Source organism: Mustelus asterias, chromosome 9 (assembly GCF_964213995.1).
Source record: "Mustelus asterias chromosome 9, sMusAst1.hap1.1, whole genome shotgun sequence".
Taxonomy (NCBI): Eukaryota; Metazoa; Chordata; class Chondrichthyes; order Carcharhiniformes; family Triakidae; genus Mustelus; species Mustelus asterias.
The window spans coordinates 2,347,278-2,367,884 of NC_135809.1; the positions used below are offsets into that span (position 1 = coordinate 2,347,278).

General features: G+C 44.3%; 1 protein-coding gene across 1 annotated transcript in view; it reads left to right on the forward strand.

The window, feature by feature from the left end:
- The window catches only part of LOC144498427 (synaptotagmin-A), a 461,824-nt gene that overhangs the window by 199,341 nt on the left and 241,876 nt on the right, over nt 1-20,607 (forward strand). The window contains exon 2 of the mRNA XM_078219520.1: nt 5,466-5,508. The gene's annotated coding sequence lies outside the window, so the exon portion shown is untranslated. The remainder of the gene's footprint in view (nt 1-5,465; nt 5,509-20,607) is intronic.

Sequence of the window (20,607 nt, forward strand, 5' to 3'; positions counted from 1 at the left end):
CTCCTTCTCTAATGAAGGCCTTTGATGGAAAGAGTGATGTAGAAAAAACTTCTGATTTTTGTTTTTTCCTCAGCCTTCAGAGTTTTAAAATCCATTGGTTACATCACATTGCATTGTTATAAAATAAATATTAATATTTAAGGAAATCTGGTTACTTGAGGGGGAAAAGGAACAGAACGAGTTGTTGATTGGGTGAGATGAAGTAAAGACGGGAGGGGTCTCATTGGAGCATAAAATCCAATATGGAGCAGTGGGAATGAATGGGCTGCTCCTGCTGGGAAAATGTAATTCCCATTTCCATCCAATCCCAACAGCGACGTGTACATACTGTCAGAAAGAAAGCAATTAAATAGCACAATGATTTTAGCTCTCCATCCATTCGATACTGAAGGAATTTGAAATACTGTCTCGATGTTCTGTGGTTCCCCACAGCAGCCACTCAACAAAGCTTCACAAGTGAGTTGAAGAAGCGATTGGTATTTGGCAATGTTGATTAAAAGCACAATGTAAGTGTGACTGTTGGAGAAATCCCTTCTCTTCAAATAGAGGCTATTTAGCAGCGACTATCGGCCAGTGGCTCTGACATCCATCGTTATGAAGTGCGTCGAAAGGTTAGTCATGGCATGAATCAATTCCAGCCTCCCGGACTACCTGGATCCACTACAGTTTGCCTAATACCGCAACAGGTCCACAGCAGACACCATCTCCCTGTCCCTGCACTCAACCCTGGAACACCTAGATAACAAGGATAATGTCAGACTCCTATTTATTGACTACAGCTCAGCCTTCAACACCATTATTCCCATGAAACTCATCTCCAAACTCTGTGGCCTGGGCCTCGGAACCTCCCTGTGCAACTGGACCCTGAACTTCCTAAGTCACAGACCACAATCAGTAAGGATAGGCAACAACACCTCCTCCACGATCATCCTCAACACCAGCGCCCCACAAGGCTTTGTCCTCAGCCCCCTACTATACTCCTTATACACCTATGACTGTGCGGCCAAATTCCCCTCCAATTCGATTTGCTGATGACACCACCATAGTGGGGTCGGATCTCAAACAATGACGAGATAGAGTATAGGAATGAGATAGAGAATCTGGTGAACTGGTGCGGCAACAATAATCTCTCCCTCAATGTCAACAAAATGAAGGCGATAGTCATCGACTTTAGGAAGCATAAAGGCGAACATGCCCCTGTCGACATCAACGGGGACGAAGTAGAAAGGGTCGAGAGCTTCAAGTTTTTAGGTATCCAGATCACCAACAACCTGTCCTGGTCCCCCCATGCCGACACTATAGTTAAGAAATCCCACCAACGCCACTACTTTCTCAGAAGACTAAGGAAATTTGGCATGTCAGCTACAACTCTCACCAACTTTTACAGATGCACAGTGGTTAGCACTGCTGCTTCACAGCTCCAGGGTCCCGGGTTCGATTCCCGGCTCGGGTCACTGTCTGTGTGGAGTTTGCACATTCTCCTCGTGTCTGCGTGGGTTTCCTCCGGGTGCTCCGGTTTCCTCCCACAGGCCAAAGATGTGCGGGTTAGGTTGATTGGCCAGGTTAAAAATTGCCCCTTAGAGTCCTGGGATGCGTAGGTTAGAGGGATTAGCGGGTAAATATGTGGGGGTAGGGCCTGGGTGGGATTGTGGTCGGTGCAGACTCGATGGGCCGAATGGCCTCCTTCTGCACTGTAGGGTTTCTATAGAAAGCATTCTTTCTGGTTGTATCACAGCTTGGTACGGCTCCTGCTCTGCCCAAGACCGCACAAAACTACAAAAGGTTGTGAATGTAGCCCAATCCATCACGCAAACCAGCCTCGCGTCCATTGACTCTGTCTACCCTTTCCACTGCCTCGGCAAAGCAGCCAGCATAATTAAGGACCCCACGCACCCCGGACATTCGCTCTTCACCTTCTTCCTTCGGGAAAAAGATACAAAAGTCTGAGGTCACGTACCAACCGACTCAAGAACAGCTTCTTCCCTGCTGCTGTCAGACTTTTGAATGGACCTACCTCGCATTAAGTTGATCTTTCTCTACACCCTAGCTATAACTGTAACGCTACAGTCTGCACTCTCTCATTTCCTTCTCTATGAACGGTATGTTTTGTCTGTGTAGTGTGCAAGAAACAATATTTTCACTGTATGTTAATATATGTGACAATAATAAATCAAATCAAATCAAGAAAGAGTCAGATGGTGCCTCGAGGGGAGGTGATGGCCCAGTGGTATTATCGCTAGACTATTAATCCAGGAACTCAGCTAATGTTCTTAGGACCCGGGTTCGAATCCCGCCACGGCACCTGGTGGAATTTGAATTCAATAAAAAAAACTGGAATTAAGAACTTACTGATGTCCATGAAACCATTGTCGATTGTCTGAAAAACCCATCTGGTTCACTAATGTCCTTTAGGAAAGGAAATCTGTCATCCTTACCCGGTCCGGCTGACATGTGACTCCAGGGCCACAGCAATGTGGCTGATTCTCAACTCCTCTGAACAAGGGCAACTAGGGATGGGCAATAAATGCTGACCAGCCAGCAATGCCCATGTCCCATGAATGAATAAAAAATGAATAATGTCTCATCTGCAAACACTTTTTCTCTGACAATGTGGCACTTCCTCAGAAAGTCTGAGAGGACGTTTGATAGAGATGTTTAAACTCATGAGCAGGCTGGACAGAGGGAGAAACTGTTGTTACTTGTAAAAGGATTGTGAACGAGAGGGAACATATTTGATTTTCAAAAAAATCAATTGTGATGTGAGTAAAACTTTCTCACCCAGTGAGTGGTTGGGGTCTGGAATGCACTGGCTGGAAGTGTGGTGGAGGCAGGCTCAATTGAGGCATTCGAGAGGGCATTGGATGATTATTTGAATAGAAAGAATGTGCAGGGGTACGGAGGAAAGGCGGGGGAATGGCACTAAGTCATAGTGCTCATTTGGAGAGCCAGTGCAGACACAATGGGCCAAATGGCCTCCTCCTGCACTGTCACAATTCTGTGATTCTGTGAAGTATTTGCGTGACTGTTGAGGCGCCAGCTGGGTCAAGCTTGCATGTTTTCCTTTCATTCTCCATTTACGCACTCTCACCATCTCAGAATGAGCTTTCCACATGTTCACTCAGGGTTTGAATTCAGCCCTGCAGCTTCTCGCTGTGACATCCGCTATTCCTGTACACTCTTTCAGAACTTCAATATTTACTGAACGGCTAGTGGAGTTTAATGGACTTTTCAATCACTTCAAAGTAGAAGAAAAACAGATGATGGCCAATGTCGATCTGAGTTTTCTCCTGCAAATAATGTCGATGTGATGCATTTAAAGGGAAGTTAGATAAATGCTTTTGGGAGAAAGGAATAAAAAGGGTTTAGTTGACGAGATTGGATGGGAGAAGGTAAATGTGAGGTAGAAACCCTGTGATGGACTATTTGGACCAAAAGGCTTGTTTTCATGCTGTAAATACGATCTAATTTTATGTAATATGGATTATGTTCCTAATATTAAAATCAATTTAATATTTTCTGAAAATATATTTTGGATCTTGTGTCTGCATTACTCTCAGGAATTGTCACATTTTTCAATGAATTTCTTTTGTTACTAATTCCTATTTGCAGAGTTAGGTTGCGATTCTCCAGGCCTACATGACATCTGTGAATATCCCATTATGGGAGCTAAACCCCACAGGAGGGTCTTGACAGGATTTGCACAGATCCAGTAGTTTATCTCGTTGCTGTTTGTGGGAGCTTGCTGTTCACAAATTGACTGCCAAGTTTCCTACATTACATTAATGACTGTGCTTTAAGAGTACTTCATTGGCTATGACATGCATTGGGATGTACTGAGTGCAAGTTCTATAGTTAATATAAAATACTATGGTTGGGATTATCCGGCCACACTCACCACAAAACCGGAGAATCCCGCCCAAGGTCAATGGACCTTTGCGTGGTCCGCCCCCCCTGCCCGCTACAATTCCCGTGGCAGGCGGGACGGGAGAATTCCCCTTATCTATCTATAGTTCTATAAAATAACAATGTTACATCAGTTTATTGTAGAAAAATAATAACTGACTATATGAATTGACAACTGTATTTCAATCCATGGTTCCAGGTCTATTGCACCCAATCTTCCCATTTTCCTTCACCTAAAAGCTACATAGGTGCCTGTACAATTACAATTCTGCAAGGGATCAAGAATATTTTATTAAAATAATCCAGACTGTAGTCACCATTCAGAGAGTAATTTTGTAAGGCTCCACTGTCAAGTTAGATAAGTGGTTCTATAGAACATAGGAGCAGGAATAGGCCATTCTAATGGTGTTATAGTTCTATATCTATCCACAAGCATATGAATTAGGAATAGCAGAACCTTGAATAAAAGAATTACATTTGCCATTTTCCAATCTAATGGGACCCACTCCGAATCCCAGGAAGTTTGGAAAATTAAAACCAATGCATCAATGATTTCCCGAACCACTTCTTTTAAGATCCTAGGATGAAATCCAACAGAACTCAGGGATTTGTCAGTCGCAGCTTCATCAATTTACTCAATACCACTTCCCTGGTAACTGTAATTCTCTTGAATTCCTCCCTCCTCTCCATTTCCTCAATAAGTAGTCTCACAACACCAGGATAAAGTCCAACAGGTTTATTTGATAGCACGAGCTTTCAGAGCGCTGTTCCTTCATCGGGTGACTCAATTTCCTGGTTTGTAGCTATTTCTGGGATATTACTTGTGTCGTCTGTAATAAAGACCAATGCAAAATATCTGTCCCGTTCACTTTCCATCTCTAATTTGTCCATTATTAATTCCCCAGATGTACGTTCCATAGGACCAATCTTGTTTTGTGATCTATTTTCTCTTTAAAATATCTATAGAAACTCTTACTATCTGTAATCTTTCTTTCATACTCTAATGTCTCCTTCCTTTGTAATTTTTTGGTTATTCTTTGTTGTTTGGGTGTTTTTCTCCAATCTTCTAACCTTTGTTTCTTTGTATAATTATATGCTTTTTCTTTAAGTTTTGTGCTACCTTTAACTTTTTTAGTTAAAGACAGGTGATGGGTTTTTCTCTTGGATTTTTTTCTCTCTCTTTGGAATGTATCTGTTCTGCATATTCTGAAATATCTCTTGAAATGTCTGCCACTGCAACTCTATGGACCTATCCTTTAACCTAACTTACCAATTCATTTTCGCTAACTCCGCTTTCATGCCCTCATAATTGCCCTTATTTAAGTTTAAAATACTAGTCTTAGACCCACTCCTCTCTCTCTCAAACTGAATGTAAAATTCAACCATATTATGATCAATGCTACCTAAGGGCACCTTCACAATGAGGTCAGTTGCTAATCCTATCATGTCCCATGATAGCAAGAACAAATCATGCCTTTGTAGAATTGGTTACCAGTGCAATAATAAAACCTTTGGAGATCTAGAGATAGTGTTTGAAATATTGTTTTATTTTGTTTTAATAGGCTAGAGTGGAAAGAAGATAAAGGAATTATTGAAGCCATCACTGTGAGTAGAAAATGGATTATGTTATATTTCCAATTTTAAGAAAGGATTTGACTACCGTGCAACAATATAATAACCTGCCTGTGCTAACTCTTTGAAAGAGCTATCCCAATGGTCCCCACTTCCTTGTTCTTTGCCTTTTATGAGATTTTCTGGTGAAAGTTCTTATTGAAGCTACTTTCAGGCAGTGTATTCCCAATCACAACAACTCTGTATTCAACAGTTTCTCTTCCACTTTCCTATGGTTTTTTTGGCATTGTTGCTGAACTAATCTGCTTCCTGGCAGAGCGCATAGAACATCCTTAGTGTTGGGAGTTTCCATTGGGAGCCGTGCTGGCAGGGAATGTGGATCAGAGGATCGGGGAGCTAACATTGTCTGACCTACATTCCCTGCCAGAGAGCTGGTCCCATCAGAATGCTGCGATCGTGGAGTTGTTGCTTCACGTGGTATAGAGGTAAAATGGAGTGAGTTCAGTTTAGTTGCGATGTTGCTGTTACCTTGATCATCATGGTATGATAGTGTGGCACAGTACAGGAGGAGGTCATTCGATCTATTGTGCCTGTGCAGGCCCTTTGAAAGAGCTACTCAACTGCTCTCTCTCTCCCCTTCTCTTTTCCCCGAGCGTTACAAATGTTTCCACTTCAGGTATTCATCCAATTTTGTTTTGAAAGATACTGTTGAATTTTTCTCCAGGCAATGCATTCCCAACTGTGACAACTCGCTGCATAACAAAATACTTTCCCATCTCCCCTCTTGCTATTTGGCCAAGTATCTGAAATCTGTGACCTGTCGTTACCAGCACAAATGCTTCTCCTTTTTTACTCTATCAAAACAGGTAATGATTTTGAAGAGTTCTATCTCACCCCTTCTTAGCTCACTCTGTGCTCCCTGATCCCTTAGTTAACACTCTGAGACAATGCAGCTGAGAATTGTCAATGAAATCCCATCAAGCAATTGCTTCTTTTCATTGTGTCCGGGTGGATGGTGATCCATTCATCCCGTAATCTCTTTCGATAATTCCTGAAGATGATCTCAGAAACAGCCACCTCTTTTATGGATTGGAGCATGAGGCGGTTTCTGTCTAACTATCTCCCATGATTTGCGTTCCAATCACTGAAAGCTTTTCCAGAAGCTGTTTGGACAGATGTAGACAGCAAGATAACATGAACAAGACAGCAAAAACTCTGCACCCTCGCATTAAAGTGATTGCTGGAACTATCATCAGCTGATGTGTACAGCGTGGATCGGTGCGTAGCTTTATCTCTTAATCATTAGTGGAAAAAGATTAGGGTCTAGGATGCAGCCCCCTGCTCAGTATATGTAAAGCTTTTTGGAAATAATAGGTCTCTGAATTCTAATGAAAGTGATCTCTAATCTCGGGGATAGCTACGGCTCAGAGGGTAGCAGCCTGCTGTCAAGTCAGATGGTTCAGTCCCATGTCAGAGGTTTAAGTACAAGATCTGGACTGACATTGGCAATGCAGGACTGACAGAGTGCTGTCGTTTGGGTTAAATATCAAATCCAGACCGGAAGTCTTCCAGCCCCGTCTGTGGCTGGGATTCTCCAGTCCCGCTGCATTGAACGGAGTTTTGGTTAAGCGCCAGATTTGTTTTCTCGCTGACAGTGGTTTCCTGCTGCCTCCAGCTGTGAGAAAGACGCCACGGGAAGGCCAGAGAATCCCTCCCTTAGTTTAGTTAAAATGTGAATGCACCCTAACCAGCACGTCTTTCAGACTGTGGGAGAAAACTGGAGCACCCAGAGGAAACCCACGCAGACATGGGGAGAATGTGCAGACTCCGCGCAGACAGTGACCCAAGACGGGAATTGAACCGGGGTCCCTGGCGCTGTGAGGCAGCTGTGCTAACCACCGTGCCACCGTGCCGCCCATTGGTCCCTGTGTAGGATGAAGCTGAATTCAACACCACGGAGGTCCCTGTGAGGAGTGGGGAGCAGGGATCACTCTCCCTGCGATCCGTGTCCCTTCAATAGGCTCCCCACTGGCTCTCTCTCTTGGAAAGTGATAGCTGATGAATAATCCAATAGCGATGTCTTATACCAATCGTTTCACACACACACTGACCGCCCTTTAAGAAATAAGAATTCCTCTTGCATTTTAATTTGCTGTCCATCATTTGCAGATGTGACTGAGGCTCTTTTGCTAACTCCTAAGGTGGGGAAGATAAGGGGGTGATACATTGATAATCACTAAATCTTGGCAAAGGGTTGATTTATTCTTCTTTATCCTCTCCTCATGTTCAAACCAGTTTGCTCTGAGGTGGAACAGTTTGGTGTTACTATATTTAGTGACATGCAAGGGGATTAAATACAAGGCATGATACATTAGTCAGGTTATTCGAGGGAAAAGCCCTGCTGAGACCAGCTGTTCTCCAGAATAACATGGAAAAAACATTGAGAAAACAGTCCCTCTTCTCCACACACCCAGACCATTCTCAAAACCGGTCTCAGTATTGGACAGCTGCCTTGGTACTGGAGATGCTACATCGATATACACTTGGCTGCAAGGGCCAGAGATCGCAAAGGAATTTTATTACTTAGTTCCCTCCTTATTTTAAGTTATTCTCAATATTTGCACCCTTTCGCTGTGGTTTCCCGAACCCAGAAAGATGCCCTTTACTCTGCGTCTGAAGATTGTCTGAAGACACACTGGCACAGTGGTTAGCACTGCTGCCTCACAGCGCCAGGGATCCGAGTTCCATTCCCGGCTCGGGTCACTGTCTGTGTGGAATTTGCACATTCTCCCTGTGTCTGTGTGAGTTTCCCGGGTGCTCCTGTTCCCTCCCACAGTCTGAAAGACGTGCTGGTTAGGGTGCATTGGCCGTGCTAAATTCTCCCTCAGTGTACCCGAACAGGCGCTGGAGTGTGGCGACTAGGGGATTTTCACAGTGACTTCATTGCAGTGTTAATGTAAGACTACTTGTGACATGAATAAATAAACTTGAAAACTTTTTTGACTGAAAGAGTTTCACACATCAGGAAAAGGTCAAATAGACTGTACACAGAAAGAGGCCATTCAGCCCACTCATTCCATGCCAGCATTTTTGCTCCAATCCCCACCTTCTCAACCTTGCCCCTTGCCTGAGGTGTGGTGATTCTCGGGTTTAATCACCACCAGTCAGCTCTCCCCCTCAAAGGGGAGAGCAGTAAGTGGTTATAGGGGATGATGGCAACTTGACATTTCTATGTTCCAGTCTGAAGAACAGTCTGATCTTGGTGAGACTAGAACTTTGACATTTCCCAAGCCTTTCCTGTCATACAACTAAACTTGTGTTCAATTGTATCAGTGCTTGGTTAGTTCACACTTAAAATGCTGCTCCGTAATCCGTGTGGATCAGAATCTAACTCACTAACCCAGCCTCCACTGCTCTCTGAGGAAGGGAATTCCACAGTCTAACCACCCTCTGAGAACAAATTCCTCCTCATCTGTCTGAAATGTGGAGACTCTTTATTTTTAAATTGTGGCCCCGAGTTCTAGGCTCCCCCACAAGGGGAAACATCCTTTCAGTATCCAGCCTGTGAAACTTCCTCAGAATCTTCTATGTTTCAATAAGATCACCTCCCATCATCCCGTGAAAGACACGATATCAGTGTAAGTTTCTTTTTTGCTGGCACAGATAGGCTGATAAATCTTAATCATAGAATAGAATCATAGAATCCCTACAGTGCAGAAGGAGGCCATTTGGCCCATCGAGTCTGCACCGACCACAATCCCACCCAGGCCCTACCCCCACATATTTACCCGCTAATCCCTCTAACCTACACATCCCAGGACTCTAAGGGGCAATTTTTAACCTGGCCAATCAACCTAACCCGCACATCTTTGGACTGTGGGAGGAAACCGGAGCACCCGGAGGAAACCCACGCAGACACAAGGAGAATGTGCAAACTCCACACAGACAGTGACCCGAGCCGGGAATCGAACACGGAACCCTGGAGCTGTGAAGCAGCAGTGCTAACCACTGTGCTACCATGCCGCCCAATTCACCTTGCCAATCCCCCTGACATTAGGATCAATTTAGCATGACCAATCAACCTAACCCGCACATCTTTGGACTGTGGGAGGAAACTGGAGCACCTGGAGGAAGCCCACGCAGACCTGGGGAGAAAGTGCAAACTCCACACAGACAGTGACCCGAGGCAGATTTGAACCCGGGTCCCTGGCGTTGTGAGACAGCAGTGCTGACCACTGGACCACCATGTCGCCCAGATGTTGATGTTATTGGACAAACCGAGTGAAGCAGCAGAGAAAAGGGGTCGGATTCTCCGACCTCGTCCGCGGTTGGGATTCTCCAGTCCCAGTGACTGAAGATTTGGCTGAGCGCCAAATTCCCCATTCTCGGGGCAGTGGGGCCATGAATGGTCGGAGAACTCTGGCCAAAGTTCGATACCAAGATAATGAAAGGGGGTGTTGGAGGTGGGGATGGCAGTGGGTAAAGCTTTGATTTTAAGAGCCTGCAAGGGTGCCCGGAGGAAAGAGACAGGGCAGATGTTGGAAGTGGCAGTTCAATGAATATACAGATGTGACAAGCTAACGTCAGTGTAAAAAGATTGCAGCTTCCTGGCACTTTCTTCAGCTGAAGTCAGAAATACTTGGTTTAATGGTTGAGATTCCCATGTTCCGCGGGTAATCTTTATTTAAATTTAGGCTGGATCTTTTATGTTCGCTTCTATTCTGCGGATTAACTGCTTCATTGAAGACAACAATCACTAAACAACAATTTCCCCAAAGATACATTAAACATTAAACAGAGTCAGCAATTTAACTTTTACATGATTTCATTTGCATATTTTAATTGACTGTTAATTACACATCAAAGCTTTTCTCATACTTGTCGTAATATTTGAATAAATATTCATGAGGATGAAGAGAAGCTGCAGAGATTGGTTTGCCTGCTGACAACGAGTTCAGCAACAGCATCATGAGGTGGAGCCAATTGTTTGACCGACATTTTCTCAGGTGCAAGCCTATTGGGCGGAATTTTACCGGCATGTCCGTCCGAGGTTTGTACGATCCCGCCCGAGGCTAACGGAGAATGCCGTTCTCCGAGCCTCGCCCGTCCCCTGGAATCGGGGCGGACGTGCTGGTAAAATTCTGGCCATTGTGTTACCTGTACATAATGATATGAGGTGTTACAATGCTCAAACAGGCCATTTAGTCCATCCATAGAGTCACACAGTGCAGAAAAGGCCCTTCGGCCCATCGAGTCTGCACTGACAATAGCTGAAGGCGCACTCATCCCATTGCCCCGCACTTGTCCCATCCAGTCCAATCCCTCCTCCATCCAGTTCTTTAAAGGAAAGAAACTTGTACTTTATCAGTGCCAGTCATGACGTCAGGGCTTTTCCAAATGTTTCACAGCCAAGTGTAGCCACAGTCGATTTATAGGAAACTCAGCAACCAAATGTGTGCATAGCAAGATCCCACAAACAGAATAACCCGTTCTGTTTGCAGTGATGTTGATTGGTGGATCGAGGCCGGGACACTGGAGAGAATTCCCCTGCTCCTGTTCGAAACAGTGTCTTGGGAGATTTTAACTCACCTGAGGTGGGACCTCAGTTTAAAACCTCACCTGATGGCTCGCACCTCTGACCGTGCGGCACTCCGGAGGCACCATTCTGTGGCCCCACACACTCACTTACTGAAGGCGCTGGGGCCGCACGGGACCAGAGAATCATGGGGCGGGGGTCATAGTGCATTCAACCCCCACACTCTGACTGACTCTGCTTCCTGTCCAGTCAGAAAGTGGACAGGAAAGTGGGGGGCGGGGGGGGGTCCTGAGGTACGGGGAGGGGGGACATTTGGCGGGGTGTCGCTGAGTTAGTGCGGGGGTGGGGGGGTCTCAGTGAGTGGGGATGGTGGGGACTGATGCCAGCAAATGGGTTGTGGTCATGGTCAGTGGGAGGGGACTGGCAGGGGCTGGGGGTGGGAGTGTGTAGGTTTGTCTGGAGATTGGGGAGCCCCTGACCTCCGAGGAGTTGGTGTCGCTGGCATCGTTAGGTCCCGCCCCCAAAATAAACTCTAAATGTGGGTGAATGCAACAAGAATCTGTCCAGGCTCCAAAATCAGTTCCAAATGTGGGTAAATTGTAAACTGACTCACCCCAAACCACCCAGGGGGAATCTCATTGGCTTTTCCGCTGGGAGCAACACTTGGAAATATTTTGGCAGAATTCTGCCTTTGGTCTTCCTCTGCAGTGAGACTCAATCAATATTTTTTCTCTGTCCACAATTGTGAGTGACACCCTCTCCTAATTTCCCCCTCCCCCATCCTTCCCACCCCTGTCTTTCCCCCATCCCCATCTTAACTACCTATCTGGGGAACATTTCCCAGGTGGCCTTCAGCCTCGAGAAATCACAATCCTATTCAGTACCTACGTCACACTTCATTCTTCTCACGGGAAAAGGACCTCTGTGTTCCGCCATGTGGTAGTGATGGGGACACATTTGGATTTATTATTGTCACATGTATTGGGATACAATGAAAAGTATTGTTTCTTGCGCACTATACAGACAGAGCATACCGTTCATAGAGTACATAGGGCAGAAAGAAAGGAGAGGGTGCAGAATGTAGTATTACAGTCACAGCGAGGGTGTAGAGGGGGTGGGTGGGTGAGAAAGTTCAGGGTTAAAAGCGCCTGTTCCTTACCAATTTGTGGGTGGTTTTTCCACACACACGCACACCAATCCAGATCCAGGTTCTCAATCTCTCATTACTTGCTTTCAAACAGGGAAAATAAGTACAGAGAGTGACCTTGTCTACCCAGTGTGTGTGGCTTTGTTTCTGTACAAAGTGAATCTCCACAGTGTTGGACCTCAGGGTGCGGCCAATGCCAGTCAATGTTGTAGCCAAGCAGCTCACCAATTATCAGCTCATCATCTTTCCACACTCCCTGCAGGAGGTAACACAGCAAAACAGACACAGCTAGAAGCCATCCTCTGAATACGCTCCAACAGGCAAAAGTCAACTGCTTCATGGAAAATATTGTCGTTTCAGGAAAATATTTTGCTGTCATTTCTTTCTTCACCCTCTGGCAGTGGGCACTGCCGGGAAAACTGGCATTGATAGTCCATCCTGGAACTGTGCTGAGAGAGTGCTGCTGGCGTTTCCTCTTAAACTACTGCAGTGATTGGATACAGCTAATCATTCAGCCTCTTCACAGGAAAGAATCCAGCACGGAAATAAAATACCACTGGTGCTGAAAACCCGAAATAAAAACAAGACGGTGGGAGCGCTCAGTGGGTCAGGCAGTGGCGAGAGAAATTGAGACAACCTTTCAGATCAATGACCTTTCACCTGAATCAAGCAGGTTTGTGTGAGCCTGCAGTGAATTACAGAGTCACAGTCAGCTCAGTTCCCTTCTTTCCCCAAAATACATCAGTCATCATTTGTGACCATCCAACAGTATGTTGATCACTTTGACTAACACCATTTTTTCCAAATTCTCAAACAGTCATGGTGTGATTTGAAGTTATTCTGATTGGATTATTGCTCCTGGAATTAAACACTACGCCACATGTGTGACCTTTGGTCCATCCATTGGATTCACTCTGAACTTTGGAAGCAGAGTTCTTCAAGTTTATTTGACCTACTGCTATTCAAACATATTGTGCAATCCTCTCTGACCTCCAGGAATCGCTCTGGTCAATATCCCCCTGGTAAATATCCCCCTGGTAAATATCCCCCTGATAAATATCCCCCTGGTAAATATCCCCCTGGTAAATATCCCCCTGATAAATATCCCCCTGGTCAATATCCCCCTGGTAAATATCCCCCTGGTCAATATCCCCCTGGTAAATATCCCCCTGGTAAATATCCCCCTGTTAAATATCCCCCTGTTAAATATCCCCCTGGTAAATATCCGCCTGATAAATATCCGCCTGATAAATATCCCCCTGTTAAATATACCCCTGTTAAATATCCCCCTGGTAAATATCCGCCTGATAAATATCCCCCTGGTAAATATCCCCCTGGTAAATATCCGCCTGATAAATATCCCCCTGGTAAATATCCCCCTGGTAAATATCCGGCTGATAAATATCCCCCTGATAAATATCCCCCTGGTAAATATCCCCCTGGTAAATATCCGCCTGATAAATATCCCCCTGGTAAATATCCCCCTGGTAAATAACCCCCTGGTAAATATCCCCCTGATAAATATCCCCCTGGTAAATATCCCCCTCGTAAATATCCCCCTCGTAAATATCCCCCTGGTAAATATCCCCCAACTCAATAAATTTTCTGCCAACCATCTGAAGTTGTTGTGGTGCTACCCTTTTCTGTGAATCTACATCATTAAAATAACAGAAGTAAATCAGGACTACAGGACTGAGGGGGTGGTAAGGCAGGATAATCTTCATGTGGTTCCAGGAGGAACTAGATATGTTCTTGACAATAAACTGGGTTCAGAATTATGGGAATTACATCAAAGAGATGTTGTGGATAGCTGGGCTTGATGGGCCAAAGCTTGACTTTTACCTCAAACTGCTACTTATCTAAACACTTCTCGCTGAAAGATGGTCCTCAGTTTCAAATCTGCACACTCTTCCTTAGAGAGTTGTGAAACAGCTGTATCGCAGGAAGTAGTTTGAGTAATCTCCATAAACTGCTGCAGCCAATTCTCCCACAGCTTTAAGAGCAGGAAGTGATCCCTTAATAGCTCCATAAAAGGTCAATACCATCTTATCCCTCCTATCCCATCACCTGATCTTTGCTTCCTGATGTTTGCAACCTCCCCCCCACTCTCCCAACCCGTCACCATCCCCTTGCACCGCCACGCTATTCTCACTCGAGGTACCAGGCAAGCTGCTATTCCAGCTAAAAGACCTGACATTATTATAGAGAAGCTGATGGACATCTCTGCGTGTCGGGGTTATGACTATTTCAAGATCCAGCCAAAATAAGAAAGAATCCTTTCGAGCTGAAATCAGCCAACAATCAGTGGTGAGTATTTTGTCGCGGTGTCTGTTCATTCTGTTTCTTTCATTTTCATTAAAAAAAACTTTCAATTCCTCACATACTTCCTCACCGCCTCCTTACTTGCACTATACAGAAACAAGTCATGTTTATTGTCAAACAAGGATGTCTCACATTCCATATCCTCCCCCCAGGACATGCCCTCTCTCGCGTGTCATCTCTGATGGAATAAAATACAACTTGCTCCTAATGAGGCTGACTTTTCTTTGACTTGGTGCGGTTTGATGTAAGTGGCCTGATGGTAATTATTTTCTGTATGTCAGCAGCTATTTACAAAAATATTCAAAGGAATGTTATAAATAGGCATCTTAAAAGGCCAATACCATCTTATCTCATATCGCAATGCACCATGACCACTTTTGTAATCAATGATTTTTGCATTAAAATAATCTCATCACATCACTAATTGGGCTTGATCTTAACTGTCAGATCGCACACAGCAGCCAGTAACAAGTCCCCAGCCCATTCTGTGTCTCTCTTGATTGACTTCAATTGAAAGGATAATGGGGAGAGATGTAAATCTGATCAGCTGACTCACCAATGGCTGTTTTACACTCACAATCTGCCCTATGATAACTGTCTCTCTAATTGTATTAGCCACTAATAGAGGGCAGTTTGGTGACATGGCCAATAAAAAGAAGGATTTGCATTTTTACAACGTCGTTCATGACAACTGAATGTCTCAAAGCCAATTAAGTAATTTTGAACTGTACATAGGAACAGGAGGAGGCCATTCTGCCCATTGAGCCTGCTCCACCACTCACTTAGACCTTCTATCTCAATGCCACTTTCCCACGCAATCTCCATATCTTTTGATTTCCTTAGTTTCCAGAAATCTATTAATTTCTGTCCTGAACATGGGCATTGACTGAGCTTGCACAGCCCTCTGGGGCAGAGTTCCAAAGATGAGTGGAGAAATTCCTCCTCATCTCAGTCATAAAATGGCTTGCCCCTTTATCCTGAGATCATGTCTCCTAGTTTTAGACTAACTAGCCATGGGAAACATTATCTACATTATCCCTGTCACACCTTGTAAGAATTTTGTAAGTTTCAATGAGGTTACCCATCATTCATTAAAGCTCCAGGGAATGCAGACTGTGCTCACTGTTGTAATGCAAGCAATGTATCAGCCAATTCTCACACAGCAAGCTCCCATAAACAACAGTGTGATAATGACTAGATTCTGGCCCAGATTTTCACAGCATTATGGAGACTCCACAGACCTTTAAAAGGGGTGGGCAAGAACTGGATCCAGAGGTCCTGCCCCATTTCCAAAGGCCCCATTTTCTATCGTAGGGGAAAAGGTGCAGGGCAAGAATCACGCGAGGGAAACCCAAACTCAGCAAGGCCGTTGGAGGCCAGTGTGTGGAGATCAAACAGACCCAATTTTTACTGCAGCAAGGCCAGAGCCTACACTGTGGGAGCTACACATTTTCAAAGTAGTTGTATAAGCTATTGGAGGGCCGGAATTCTCTGCCCTCACCCGCAGCTGGGATTTTCCTGTCCCGCTGCAGGGAATGGAATTTTGGCTGAGTCCCAAGTTCTCCATTCTCGCTGGCAGCAGTGGCAGGCATACAATACTGGAGAACTCCAACCAAGATCTGTAGAATTGTCAAACTGTGAAGTTATGTACATCCACATCCTTTTAAAAATGAAAAGGGCTACTTTTGTCAGTGATAGGTTTTTAAAAAACTCAAACTATGAATTTGTTTAGTTCCCCATGGTTATTAAAAATTAAAAATATCGGCTACCTGTGTCAGTCAGAATTGAATAAAATCTGTTTTACCAGTTACAATCTGTTGTTGATATTAACTCGAGGGCTATTATGTCATTATCAATGCTTTCTACAGCCTATCATTCTCTCAGTAGGGGATGTCCAAGATTCATAGTTTGATTGATAGCTCACAGAAGTCAGGAAAAAATTAGGTGTCTTTGATGTGGGGATTATGAACACAAGTCTGTTGTTTTTATAAGGGGTTTAGTTCTTGAGTGAATTTAATTGTTTTAAATGGGCTTACATGAATGAAAGCTTTTTTACTAAAATAAAAGCAGTATTATATATTTCAAATTAAATTTTATTTCATGTCAATCTGGTGAAATCAGCCCACAATGGATACTGGGTGAGTTGGACTGGAAAGTGAGGGTGGTGGATGCGTTGCCATTAAGATAGCAAAGGGGTTATGAAAGACAAGTTTTTAAGTTTTATTTATTAGTGTCACAAGTAGGCTTACATTAACACTGCAATGAAGTTACTGTGAAATTCCCCTAGTCGCCACACTCTGGCGCCTGTTTGGGTACAGTGAATTTAGATGGTGAATTTAGCATGGCCAATGCACCTAACCAGCATGTCTGTGGAGAAAACTGGAGCACCCAGAGGAACCCACACAGACACGGGGAGAACGTGCAGACTTCATACAGACAGTGACCCAAGCGGGAATCGAACCCCTGTCCCTGGCGCTGAGAGGCAGCAGTTCTAACTGTGTCACCATGCCACCCATACCCACTAGCTAGGCCAGTGTTTATTGCCCATCTCCAATTGCCCTTGAGAAGATGATAGTAAGTTGCCTTCTTAACCCTCTGCAGGAGAACTCCAGCATCCGCAGGTTCCGCTCCAAGCCACTCGCCATCCTGACTTGGAAATATATCAGCTGTTCCTTCACTGTTGCTGGGTCAAAATCCTGGAACTCCTTCCCTAACAGTACTGTGGGTATACCTACACATGATGTGGAGATGCCTGCGTTGGACTGGGGTAAACACAGTAAGAAGTTTAACAACACCAGGTTAAAGTCCAACAGGTTTATTTGGTAGCAAAAGCCACACAAGCTTTCGAAGCTCTAAGCCCCTTCTTCAGGTGAGTGGGAATTCTGTTCACAAACAGAGTTTATAAAGACACAGACTCAATTTACATGAATAATGGTTGGAATGCGAATACTTACAACTAATCCAGTCTTTAAGAAACAAAACAATGGGAGTGGAGAGAGCATCAAGACAGGCTAAAAAGATGTGTATTGTCTCCAGACAAGACAGCCAGTGAAACTCTGCAGGTCCACGCAACTGTGGGGGTTACAAATAGTGTGACATGAACCCAAGGACGGCCTCAACCGGGATATTGGGTTCATGTCACACTATTTGTAACTCCCACAGTTGCGTGGACCTGCAGAGTTTCACTGGCTGTCTTGTCTGGAGACAATACACATCTTTTTAGCCTGTCTTGATGCTCTCTCCACTCCCATTGTTTTGTTTCTTAAAGACTTGATTAGTTGTAAGTATTCGCATTCCAACCATTATTCATGTAAATTGAGTCTGTGTCTTTATAAGCTCTGTTTGTGAACAGAATTCCCACTCACCTGAAGAAGGGGCTTAGAGCTTCGAAAGCTTGTGTGGCTTTTGCTACCAAATAAACCTGTTGGACTTTAACCTGGTGTTGTTAAACTTCTTACTGGGTATACCTACACCACATGGACTGCATTAAAAAAAAATCCTTGTCCTGAGCTTGAGTATCTGGAGCAGTGATTTAATTTCCAGTGTGAATTCTGTATTATTAAATAGAGCAGCAAACTGGATATATTCATAAATCTCGCTGGAACAGGGAAAGGTTTCTACAAAAAGAAATAACAATAGTGGCACAATAATGTGTAGCGAAGCTTTATAAAAATTAATTAAAAACACATTTAATTTATTCAACAATTTGTTTTATTCATTGTTTCCCTACTTCCAAATCACAGGAGACATAGAACTTTGGATGAAGAGCCAACAGTTCTGAGAGATAAATAATTTCTTACTATCACCTTCATCTGTAAACTCGCTTGTTCAACAATGTGTGTGAATAACAAGCAGCAACATGAATATTCAACAGCAAACCCCAGAATAGGCTGGAGACATCTTCTCCAGGCACACTGAATCTTTTCTTTTTCTGAGACACTGGGGATTAATATTGAAATTCAAAAACAAGTCTTGCAATACCGTTGGAAACAAATAAATCCAGAGAGAGGGAGAGCATTCAGGGAGAAAATTCTTTGAGATTATGTTTATTTCATAAATTACTTGATCACACTGAGGCCAGGATATTTCCCACTCACGGGATGGAAATTGGTCTGAATTAGGCCCAATTTTCCAAGACAGTGATTGTGATTCTCTTACTCATCCTCCTTTAGCCCACTTCAATATGTAAATTAGGGACCCAATGTCTATTGTCAGTGCCCGTGTTCAGATTCATCCTTGATAATCGAGGGGGGGCCTATTTAACTCGGGGGGTCGGGATTTTACAGCCCCGCTCGTCCCAAAACCGTAAAATCCCGCCCAAGGTCAACGGACCTTTCCGAGCTCCGCCCCTCGCCTGCTCCGATTCCTGTGGAGGGCGGGGCAATAAAATTCCGGCCCAGATGTTTCAGGTCCCTCGACCTCCAAGACAGGCAACTTTGATTATTTATTTTCTCAAATACTGCAGTAGAACCAGAGGGAAGCATTGGTAAACTTCTACTTTTATTGCCTGCTGATTCTCACACCTCTATCTCTCAGACTTTTAAACTCATCTTTAGACCAATTTCTAAGTAATTTAGCGATGGTTTCCATGTTGGTCCAACCACTCCACATGGCAGTGAGCTCCACATTCATTCTCCATGAACCATCGTACATTCCAATCCCCTACATCGTAGGGCTGCCAGACTCTCTGACATTAACTCCTTAACTTGGAGTGGGACAACCAGCACAGGACCTGAGGGGCAACTTTTTCACACAGAGAATGGTGTATGGAATGAGCTCAGTAAAAAGTTTAACAACACCAGGTTAAAGTCCAACAGGTTTATTTGGTAGCAAAAGCCACACAAGCTTTCGGAGCTGCAAGCCCCTTCTTCAGGTGAGTGAAGAAGGGGCTTGCAGCTCCGAAAGCTTGTGTGGCTTTTGCTACCAAATAAACCTGTTGGACTTTAACCTGGTGTTGTTAAACTTCTTACTGTGTTTACCCCAGTCCAATGCCGGCATCTCCACATCATGACTACCATGGAATGAGCTGCCAGAGGAGGTGGTAAAGGCGGGTACAATTACAACATTTAAATGACATTTGGACAGGTACATGGATGGGAAAGGTTTAGAGGGACATGGGCCAAATGCAGGCAAATGGGACCAGTTCAGTTTAGGAAAGCTGGTCAGCATGGACAAGTTGGGCCAAAGGGCCTGTTTCCATGCTGTGTATGTCTATGATTCTGGAGATGAAATTTGACAACCAACCTCCAGAGATAACTGTGTGGTGACAATGGTCATGTTGTCGCTGCCATGGTGTGTGAGTGTGTGTGTGTGTGTGGGGGGAGGGGGGGGAGTTTGTGGGGTTGGGGGCTTGATAGGCCAGCTTATCTCTTCCTGAGTGTTCAAGTGATATTTGCTGTCAAAGTGACTCACACAGAATGAAAAGTGGTTTAAAAAATCCATAGCAACAGAACTGAATTTAAAACAACAGAATTCATGTTGAGTTCAACCTGGTTGTCATTAAGTTTGATACTTTCTACTTACAGATACAAAATAAATCACTTGCATTATATTTACTGCAATGGTCTTTACTCCAAGTTGCAATCTTAGCGCATATGTGTGATTTTCTCAGATAGTTGCCTTAGAATAGTTTCACTCTAAATAGCCTTGTTTCTCACTTAGGTAAATGACAACATTGAAACAAGTCGTTTAACCCAATTGGTTTGTGTCAGTGTACACTCCACCAGGACCCACCTCCGTAACCTTCTCTCCCCTTCCCTATCCTCTCTGTATCAGGTCTCCCCTTGAATATCACTGCTTCCTGTTGCTCCACATAGCAGCCAATTCACATTCACATTGCCCTTTCCCATCTTAAATCCTTTGTTCAATGTGAAAGCACCACACTAATGGTAGAGGGAGTGAATGTTTAAGTTGTCCCACTCCAAGCTAAGGAGTTAATGTCCTAAACTGAACTGGTCCCATTTGCCTGCATTTGGCCCATGTCCCTCTAAACAACCCACAAAGCAATCATGTGGGTTGCTTTGTTCTGGATGGTGTCAAACTTCTTGAGTGTTGTTGGAGCTGCACTCATCCACACAAGTGGAGAGTATTCCATCACACTCCTGACTTGTGCCTTGTAGATGGTGGA